Source organism: Dermacentor andersoni, chromosome 7 (genome assembly GCF_023375885.2).
Source record: "Dermacentor andersoni chromosome 7, qqDerAnde1_hic_scaffold, whole genome shotgun sequence".
NCBI classification, from domain to species: domain Eukaryota; kingdom Metazoa; phylum Arthropoda; class Arachnida; order Ixodida; family Ixodidae; genus Dermacentor; species Dermacentor andersoni.
This window is the reverse complement of record NC_092820.1, coordinates 67,132,687-67,142,523: the sequence shown is the minus strand read 5'-3', so window position 1 is coordinate 67,142,523 and position 9,837 is coordinate 67,132,687. Positions and strand designations below refer to the sequence as shown.

The 9,837-nt window shown below is 42.7% G+C and overlaps 1 pseudogene; it reads left to right on the top strand.

Moving 5' to 3' along the window:
* Window positions 1-8,561: 8,561 nt before the first annotated feature.
* Window positions 8,562-8,697, top strand: LOC126534963 (U2 spliceosomal RNA; annotated as a pseudogene).
* The last annotated feature ends 1,140 nt before the right edge of the window (window positions 8,698-9,837 follow it).

The window sequence follows — 9,837 nt, the reverse complement described above, 5'->3', positions numbered from 1 at the left end:
AGAGAAACATCCCATGGAAGGGTTGGATTATAATCAGTTAGAACTACTCATTAGTACAAAAATAAAAGAAGTAAAAGGAGTAAACCGCTGGAGAGGAAAGAGGAAGCCACGAAGTTGGTGGAATAAGGAAATTAGAGAGGCCATCGACCAACGACGGTGGGCATCTCGGGAACACAGAGAAGCAAAGAGGGCGCAGTTATCTGAAGAGGAAATAGGCCAAAAATGGGAATATTATCGACAAAAGAAACAACGAGTGCAGGTCCTCGTCCAGGCTAAAATAAAGCAGTCCTCTGATCGCTGGCTGGCTGAAGTTCGCGATGCAACTAAAGGGGGGTCAAGAAAATTCTGGAACCATATAAGCTGGCTGGGTAAAGCTAATCACAGAAAACAGGAACAGATTCACGATGCCGAAGGAAATTGTTTAGAGGGAGCTGACGCTGTGAACTACATTGGTTCAGTTATAGCAGAGTCATTTAGGAAAGAGGATAGGGTAATCGCCCCAAGTGAGGGAGCAACACAGAATAGCATAATAGAAAACAGCTTAGAACTGACCAATATTAACTGGGAAAAAGTGGAAGCAAATGTTCCAAAATGCACGTCCGCGGGGATTGACGAAATTCCAATCAAGTTAATTAATGAACTTTGCCCAAGAAGCAAGGAAACTCTGATAAAAGCATTGGAGGCAGTCATAACAAATAAGCAAATTCCGCACAGCTGGAAACAGAGTAAAATGAATTTGATTTATAAAGGGAAAGGTGATAAAAAGAACATAAAATCCTTTCGACCAATTACGATAACATCAGTTATATATAGGCTGGCGATGCAGGCGGTGAAATTAAAAATGCACAATGGGTAGAAAGTAATAGAATACTCGAAGAACTTCAGAACGGGTTCAGAAGTGGTAGGCGCTTAGATGATAGCCTGTTCGTGCTTACTCAGTGCATAGAAATAGCTAAGGCGGAAAATAGACCTCTGTATTTAGCCTTCCTGGACATAAGTGGTGCATACGACAACGTGAACAGGGAACTCCTGTGGAAAATATTAAAAGCTGAAGGTATCGGGCATGAGGTAATTGGTTTTCTACAGAGAAAATAATGTTGAAATAACATGGGAAGGAATTAAGAGTACGACAACTGTCGAGGTTCACAAAGGATTAAGGCAAGGTTGTCCTCTATCACCGCTGCTGTTCATGCTTTATATGATAAGCATGGAAAAATGGTTACAACGAAGCAATCTAGGGTATAATCTGTCGTACAGATTAGGCGAAAAGGTTGTTGAGCAACGACTGCCGGGTTTAATGTATGCGGACGATATTGTACTGTTAGCAGATAGCCAGGAAGATTTGTAAACTCTGTTTAATTACTGTGGGGACGAAGGAGACAGTTAAGGTCTCAGTTTTGGTGCACCTAAGTCCTGTGGGATGTTTTTCAACGATACAACTGATCAGGAGCTTACAATACAAGGCCATGAAATACCCCGAGTGGCCGAATACAAATATCTCGGTGTATGGATAAACAAAGGGCAGATGTACACGGAAAATCACGAACAGTCTCTCATAGCAAAAAGGCGAAGAGATGCCGGGATAATGAAACATAAGGCATTTTGGGGGTACAACAGGTATGAGGTACTGAGAGGTATTTGGAAGGGAGTAATGGTGCCGGGGCTTACTTTCGGGAATGCGGTCCTGTGTTTAAGTGCAGAGGTTCAGTCGAGACTAGAAGTAAATCAGAGAGCTGTGGGAAGGTTAGCGCCAGGTGCCCACGGGAAAACCACAAACGAAACAGTACAGGGAGATATGGGCTGGGCATCGTTCGAAGCACGGGAAGCTCAGAGTAAAATCCTATACGAAAAACGTCTGGGGAAATTGGACGATAACAGGTGGGCAGCTAAGGTGTTTAAATACCTATACAGAAAGAGCGTTGACTCACAATGGCGGAAAAGAACTAGGAAGCTAACCAGTAAGTATGCCAGACACGAGGACGAAGAAAGACAGAGCATTAAACGACAGGTTAAAAACGCGGAAGCTAAAAATTGGATAAATTCAATGGAAAAGAAGCATAGTGTGGAACTATATCGATACTGGAAACAGCAGATCAGGAAGGAAGCGTTTTATGATAACTCAAGAGGCAGTGCCCTACTCTTTGAAGCTAGATCAGGATGTCTTAGAACGCGGAGCTATAAAAAGAAATTTAACGAAGGAGAAGACACATCTACTGCGTGTGGTAAATATTTAGAAGCAATGGAACACCTCATACTAAAATGTGATGGTATCAAGCCCGATGTCGATGCGGCCACAGTCACCATTCCTGAGGCCCTAGGGTTCAGAGAAAATAATAGCCAGGTAAATAAATATGCGGTGGAAATTAGCAAAAGGCGATTGGAGGATTGGTGGCTCAAAAGCAGAGAGGTGACATAGGGTTAAAAGGGCAGGAAGACGTGTTTAAAGAAAATCGAGAAATTCAATAACATAAAACACAGATAAAAATAAAAGGCAAAATAAAAATCTGAGCATGGTGGCAACTGCCATCGCCCTGTTTCAAAGGGGACGCTCCTACCTTCCATCCATCCATCCATCCTGAAAACTTCCCCTCGCTTCGTGTGGAGTGTGTTCCGTTGGATCAACGTGCTGTCGACTGCAAGTCCTGCCGGCGTTTTCAGCAGTATCCTCTGTGCTTGCTTGACGCTTCACTCAATGTGCACAGTGAGTAAGTGAGAATGACAAGCCGCCGTCGAAATTACTACTTTGCACCCAGGTGCAGAAATAGCTACAGTCGCGTGAAAGATGCACTAAAGGCGTCTTTTTTTAGCGTTCCAAGTGATGAAGAACAGCGAAAGGAATGGGAGAGGAATCTTCACCGTGCAGATAAGACACTGGATGCATTTTGCGCGGTCTGTGAGTTGCACTTCCAACCGCGATTCATAATTAGGGACTTCGTGCACCTTATAGACGGCAAAGAGGTGCGCATTCCTCGTGAGAAGCCACTGCTACGAGAAAACGCTATTCCCACGATACTTCCGAATTTACCACAGTAGCTGACGAAGAAGACACAGAAGCCCAGGAACAAAAGGAAAAGGTGCGAAAATAACAAAGCACCTGCGAAGAAATCAAACCGATGCGCACTGGGCAATAACTATTCGGAGTTTTCCCCGGCTGCTCCCGGCGCTTCCGGGATAGACCATGGCTCGGCGCGAGAGGAGGGCGTTGCGGCAGAGCGTCAACACTGGTTGTCGTTTCTTTTTGGTTTAAAGACTCCTTTCAAGTACTGGAGTTCACATCAACTCCCCAACTTTGACGGAGTGCTTTATTCCACGTCGACCAACCTAAAACAAGGCGTTGCCACGTCCGATAAAGTAGTCGTGTTCCTCTGCGACAGACAACTGATGTTTACTGCAAGGTATACATGAGGGGACAACCGATTAAGGAACTCAGCCTCAAATATCAGGAACAAGCAGAGAACGTGCTGAAAAGCGTGGACGGGGCAACATGCACTCTAAGAAAAGTTTACGCCCTTTGAGTCGCATCTTGCCACACAACGATAACCGTCATCTGTCTTGTCCGCATTGCCTTTCTTTAACGCCGCGAGCCCGGTACTTCCCAGTAACGAACGGCATGCGCGCTATAAGCATGGCATATCATTCCCGACGGAAAGTAGCGGCGCGGCGTTTTCAAGAAAGGAAACGCAAGCAAGACAGATGACGATTATCGTTGTGTGCCAGATATAGACCCCGAGAGGTGTACCTTTGTGTAAGAGTGTGATATAGGTGGGGCAACGTGAAAATGTATGCTTTAGTGCAACACACCTCCGCGCTGCACGCGCGTTACCTGAGAAAAATAGAAAAACGAAGTGGTGGGTAAATTCGGCGCGGTGGTGCTGGAAACGCGGATGCACGGTCGTTGTGGCGAAACCAGACTCGAATTATTATCGATCAGCAGGAGAAAACACTCGAGTGCCCCTAGCTAGGGTGTCTGCAGCGCCCGTATCAAGCTATTACTAAACAGTGTTACTAGCAAGGTTAGTTCATTCGTGCTGCCGGCAACAAAACATCGCCGACCATCTGTAGATCAGCTGCAACAATAGTCATTTAGTTTAGTGCACACTGCGAAGGTGCACCAAAAGAAGTTTCGTGTGTTGCATGTCGTGCATTTTACTTTGATTACGGTCAAAACAGCAACGCGCGATAGCCGCTTTACCGCAACGCGTAGGAAAGTTTCGTGACGCTGCGAACCGCGCCACCTGTCGGCGTCGACACGAAGTGTGTCAAGCTCCGCCGCGATGTGAGCGCACTATACCTCTTCTAGTACACTGTACGCATGGCCACGGGTACAGGATAAAAAGTAAAGAACACGCGTTCCGATAACACTCACTATGTTTCTTTCGTGATTGTGTATGCATAAGGACGGCCTGCTGCGAGTGCGCGGCGTTTCTCACACCCACTCTTGTACGTAATTTCCTTCATGTGAACGAACAACGCAAGAAAGGAAGACAAGCATTGGAACACGACAAAAATGGGATGCTTAGTTGCAACTGCATGTTCATTTCCGAAACAGCATCGGACGGTCCTGACTGCCGATATTTAATGCAGGATCTAGTTCCCTAGATTGTATGCGCCCGTACGTTAACGAGCCGAATATTATGTAACGATTCAGGCAGTGATGGTTAACGCCTCAGCGGTATTGCCGTCGTCAGTCGCAGCAGAATCAGGCTCCCGTTTCAATGGAGACGTGTCTCGCATGGGTCACGACCGAAACCTAGCGTTAGGGCGTATATCTCCACTCGCGGACACGTCCCTTCACCCTAAGTTAAGTAACGCCAGATATCGAAGTGCAGTACACTGGTTTTAGCACGAAATAAGCAACCAGATTAAATGTAGGAAGCAATAAATGTGAGCCTTCCGTGCACGGGAACCTAACAGTAAAAGTTTTAGATCCAGGCCAGAGGTCACTTGGTAGGAAAACAATGTTTAACGTTATTTTGCGTTTACGATGGTTAAATAAACAGAGTCAGCACTCAAGAGTACAATGTGTAATTAGGAATAACAATTTTGTACTCTTTGTCATGTGATAAAAACGTTTCGAAGATATCGAATATAAGTGTGGAAGAAAGTGTGTAGGCTGCCGCAGGTGGGGAACGATCCCACAACTTTCGCATTACGCGTGCGATGCTCTACCAATTGAGCGACCGCAGCACGTTACCCACCTGCGGCAAGTTGTGTTTTCATCCACTTCCGTTTCCATTAAATTATCGTTTATTTATTTCATTTATTAAGCACAAATTAATTTCCCCTATGTTGTCCTTGGTGTTAGTGTTTGTTGTCTTCTTATGATATACAATTTATGTCCAATCTACAGGCCACCAAACCTAAATAAGGTGAACCTCAACTATTTTTTAACGAGTACTACAATAAAAAAATACTTCGTCCTAATTGAAGATATAAATATTTATGCAATGGATCCATGGATCCACAGATGAGACGTAAATGCTTGCTCAAACTTACATGCTGAATATAGCTTGTATTACGGAATTAACGAGTACACTAAAGAGGAATACTTGGGCTCGAAGGTTAGAAAGTCATGCATGGATCATATTGTTATGGTGTTTGCCGAAGCAGTTTTACATATCTGCTGTGATTGTACACAACTTGCCTGATCATCATTTCTTGGCACTAGTGGTGATGGCGGATGACAACAGGAAGTTTCGAAGCCCTCTCACTAGGAAAATTATTGACAATACACAAGTTTGCGAACTAATTAAAAATATAACTGGAATTAGATTTTGCAATTTGACCCCATACGCTTGTACAGGTTTATAGAAAATATTTGAGACATATATAAACGATCAACGAAGAGTGTGAAAATAAGACAATGAAATCGCGTTAACAAGTGGGCGAGAAGCGAAATACTAGACTTGTGTCACTCAAAAGACAAATCATGTCGCATATGCAGGAAAGAACCTGAAGACAGCAACACGATATTAATATTGGTCTCTGAGAAATTTGGTAACTGACAAAATGAGTTAGCAAGAAGGCGCTAGTTATCCACTCCAGTTCTCAATAAATGAAAGCAACACAAACAAAAACATATCACTAGCAGAAAACCTAATTGGCAGTTGGCGCATTGTCCTGTCTTTTTTCCTTCCTAGTGCACCGTCACCCTTGGTTCTTCATTTTTTCAAAGCTACGCACCATCTAGACCCACAACGTGTTTTACGGCAGGTAGAAGCACGCACACATCGACCATACGATAAGAAAAAGTTTCCCAAACTAGAGCGCGCAATCGGTGCGAGATAAGTTTAACGATAGCTTTCTGAATGCTGCTGTGAAGCTAAGGGAAGAAAACAGAGATAAGGATAGGAAATATGAACCTAAACGTATATGCGTGAACTCGGCCTATCTTCCGAACATATAAAAGCAAGAGTTATGGAATCCAATCAGCACCGTAAAATTATGGAAGCCTGCTGGCTGTGATATAATTCGTATTCGCAACCTTTACTGCATCTTTAGTGAGCTGAAAAATGTTCTCTTAAAAATACTGCATGGAGTAATTCATACCGGAGAGATACCAAAGAAAATGAAAATGCCGGTCGTGAGACTTGTTTGCAAAAGTCCAAAGTCCAAGTTAGTGTGGGAACTATAGGGCAATATAAGTGGTATCAGCACTTACTCATATCGTGAAAGAACACATATCATCAACTATAGGATTATTTTTTGAACAATATTCGCTAACCAGTTCTTTTCAATTTCTGTTTACAAAGAGCGAAAACGCTACTTCTCTTCTGGAGCAATTTTCAGATTTCATCATTAGCTCAATTTAGAACAATCACGTGGTTTTAGCGCTCTTGTAAGTTATGACAACAGCGTTTGACACAACTGACAACAAATTAATGTTAAAAAAAACACGCATCAGGCTTGGGCGAACAATTCAACAAGTTCCTTGTGAATTATTTCTACGACAGACGACAGACGCAATGCGTCAAGGTAGAAGATATCTATAGCGACTTCAAGGTAATAAAATATAAGGTACCTCAGAGAAGTACGCTAGCTATTATATTCTTTAACATATATGTGTCGGATCTTTCTCTTGTGCAGTTAACAACAAGGCTATTTCAGTACGCAGACGGAATGTGGATCGCACTTGACACTGGTGACCAGGAAACGTGATTCAGCCGTTTTCAAACAGATGTATCTTAGGTTCCGGAATTGTTTCAACAAAACTAAATTTATTTTGATCAAGTACTACGTTTAGAAGAACTGAAATTTGGGCGAGTTTGGAAGAATTCGCTCGTCCTGTCTAGTCTTTGATTCTTGCGTCCTTCTGTTTTTTGCGTTTAAGTCAAATACGGAAGTCTAAGTTACTGTGTTTTAAGAATGCCTACAGGATAATCACCGTGACCAGGCAAATTTTCCAGCATAGTTCTTATCTCAAGCATTGCGCTTCTTGAGCTTTAGCTCCGGAGACTACTGTAAAATACTTGGGTTTAGTTTTTGACCAACACCTTGCATGGTACGGCGATATTCTTCACAATTGTAAAAGACTGAGTGCTGTATTAACTCATTTGTGTAACCTGGGAGGCAAGGCTCCCATCAATGTGAAACTCTCAGTATAGGGGGTGATCATATATAAGTTCTCTGGAATTTTTAAATACCGCATGCGGCATATAGCACAATTCTCGTGTAACAGGCGATCTTTAAAAATTCCAGGAAACTTTAAACTGATCGCGTATAAGGCATTCGCAGACTCATTACTACCATATGGCATGAATCGGTAAGGCACTTCTAAAAAAAAAAAAAAATATGGGGAGCCGTATAACTTTATGAAGGAAAATGACCAGCGAAGCTGTAGCACATGACAGAGGGTTAGACAAGGTTACACGTGTTTATTTTCATCATTGGGTGATGGGCGTTCCGAAGGACAAGAATAATGTTTTACTGTTCCGTACCATTGCGTAGTGGTGGCGACGATATCTTTGTGATCACTGTGATATACACGGATTGGTTTGGCTACAAAACTTCGCATCTTGGTCAAAGTTAAATCTATACACGAACGTTATTGAGAAGAGTGACTTCGATTGGTGTGGCACTTCAAACCAAACTCTACTAGCACATACTTAGTGTGATTAGTCTTTTGTGTGATTTTGCAATGTCCACGCTGAAGTCTCCGACGATGATCACAGGGGTTGTGTCATCACCGCTAAACCATGAAAAGTGCGTGGTCAAGAACTTTTCTACACCACATTTGGATGTATCTAGAGATATATACACAGTGGATATCACAATTGCGTCTCGTATGTACGGCACAGATATACCCCCCTCCCCCTAGTCGGTGGCGTTGTCCTCTTGCGAGTCAGGGGTGTATGGCTGTACATAGATTTTGTCCTTTGCATATATGATAATGCCTCTTGCTCGTGAGTTCATGTGCTGTTCACAAACGATTGCCGTATACCCGTCGACTTGAAACATTGCATTTTGATTTCATTTCATTTATCATTCTTATTATTACTGCCATAAACATCATTAGAATAATAATAATAATAATAATAATAATAATAATAATAATAATAATAATAATAATAATAATATTATTATTATTATTATTATTATTATTATTATTATTATTATTGGCGGAGTGCTTGAAGCCTGCTTCGCCTCCGCCGCGGGTCGGCCCGCTACTGCACAACTTCCAGGATCGGCCCAAATTTTTGCCCGCGGACACGACAAACGTATTGGGGGGGGGGGGGGGGTTACAAGTATACAGCTTCGCTCTAAAAACACGTAATCAACTGCATAATTAAAAGAATGGTAATAAGCGTAACTTATAGTTCAGCAAAGGCGAAACCACTGTAGACATATATGAAGCACAAGGTAACTACAAGCCGATGAGATGTTTAATTATAGTGTGATCCAGAAGGTCTGCATTTGTCATCAATATAAGGTGCCGGATTTTAAGGTTACTCAATGAAAAATGGTCAGATATTTTAAGCTATGAGTGTTTGCGACCTGTGGTAAAAACTTGGAAGACGCTTAAGCTTTGCCTTTAGGAGTGGAACGCGATAGCGTTATCCGGTCCCGTTGACGCCGACACCTAATATTCTTAGACACGGGGCCCGATTGAAAACAATGTCGGTCCGATCCCGGCGGCAGTGCCGGGCACAGCAATGGTTCATACCCCGGCAAGCAAAGAAAAAGGAGTTTGTGTTTAAGTTTCCGCGTAACAGAATTATGTCCATCTCGTATATCCATATTACAGACCGACGCTATCATGTTTGTAGGTTGAGCGAAAGTCGGACTTTACAAATTATCTCTGGGATATTACTTTGAGAAAGTCAATTAGTTCAGTAACGCCTCTGCACCACGGGGAGGGCCTGCGTGGTTGTGGTTGGCGGCGTTTTTTTTTTCTCTAACGGACAACGCCACCGACGGCGGACGCCGACACCGGATTTTCTGCGACACGGCACTTTTAACGCGGTCGTGTTAAAAGAAACTCGTAAGTGCTAGGTGCCAATATTATTAAATAACCTCAGTGTCAGCTTCGATAACATAAGCTCAAAACGAAAAGTTATGAAAGATATGAGTAACTTGTGCACAGGTTTATGTAACCATCAGTAAAGTGAGCTTGCATTTCAATCTCTCGCTTCCTTTGTTTTAGAAATAATGTTAATCTGTTATTGTAGCATGTTAAGACGCTACACATTTATCGTGCCTCTTGATTGCCTGCTTTCGTTTGTAAATAATGAGAACTCTTTATCGTGGCTTTAAATATGCTGCACATTTACAAGTTTGTTTCTTTGTTTTGCAAATTCGAATAATGTCAATATATTATCGCGGCGGTAGAAAGCGAAT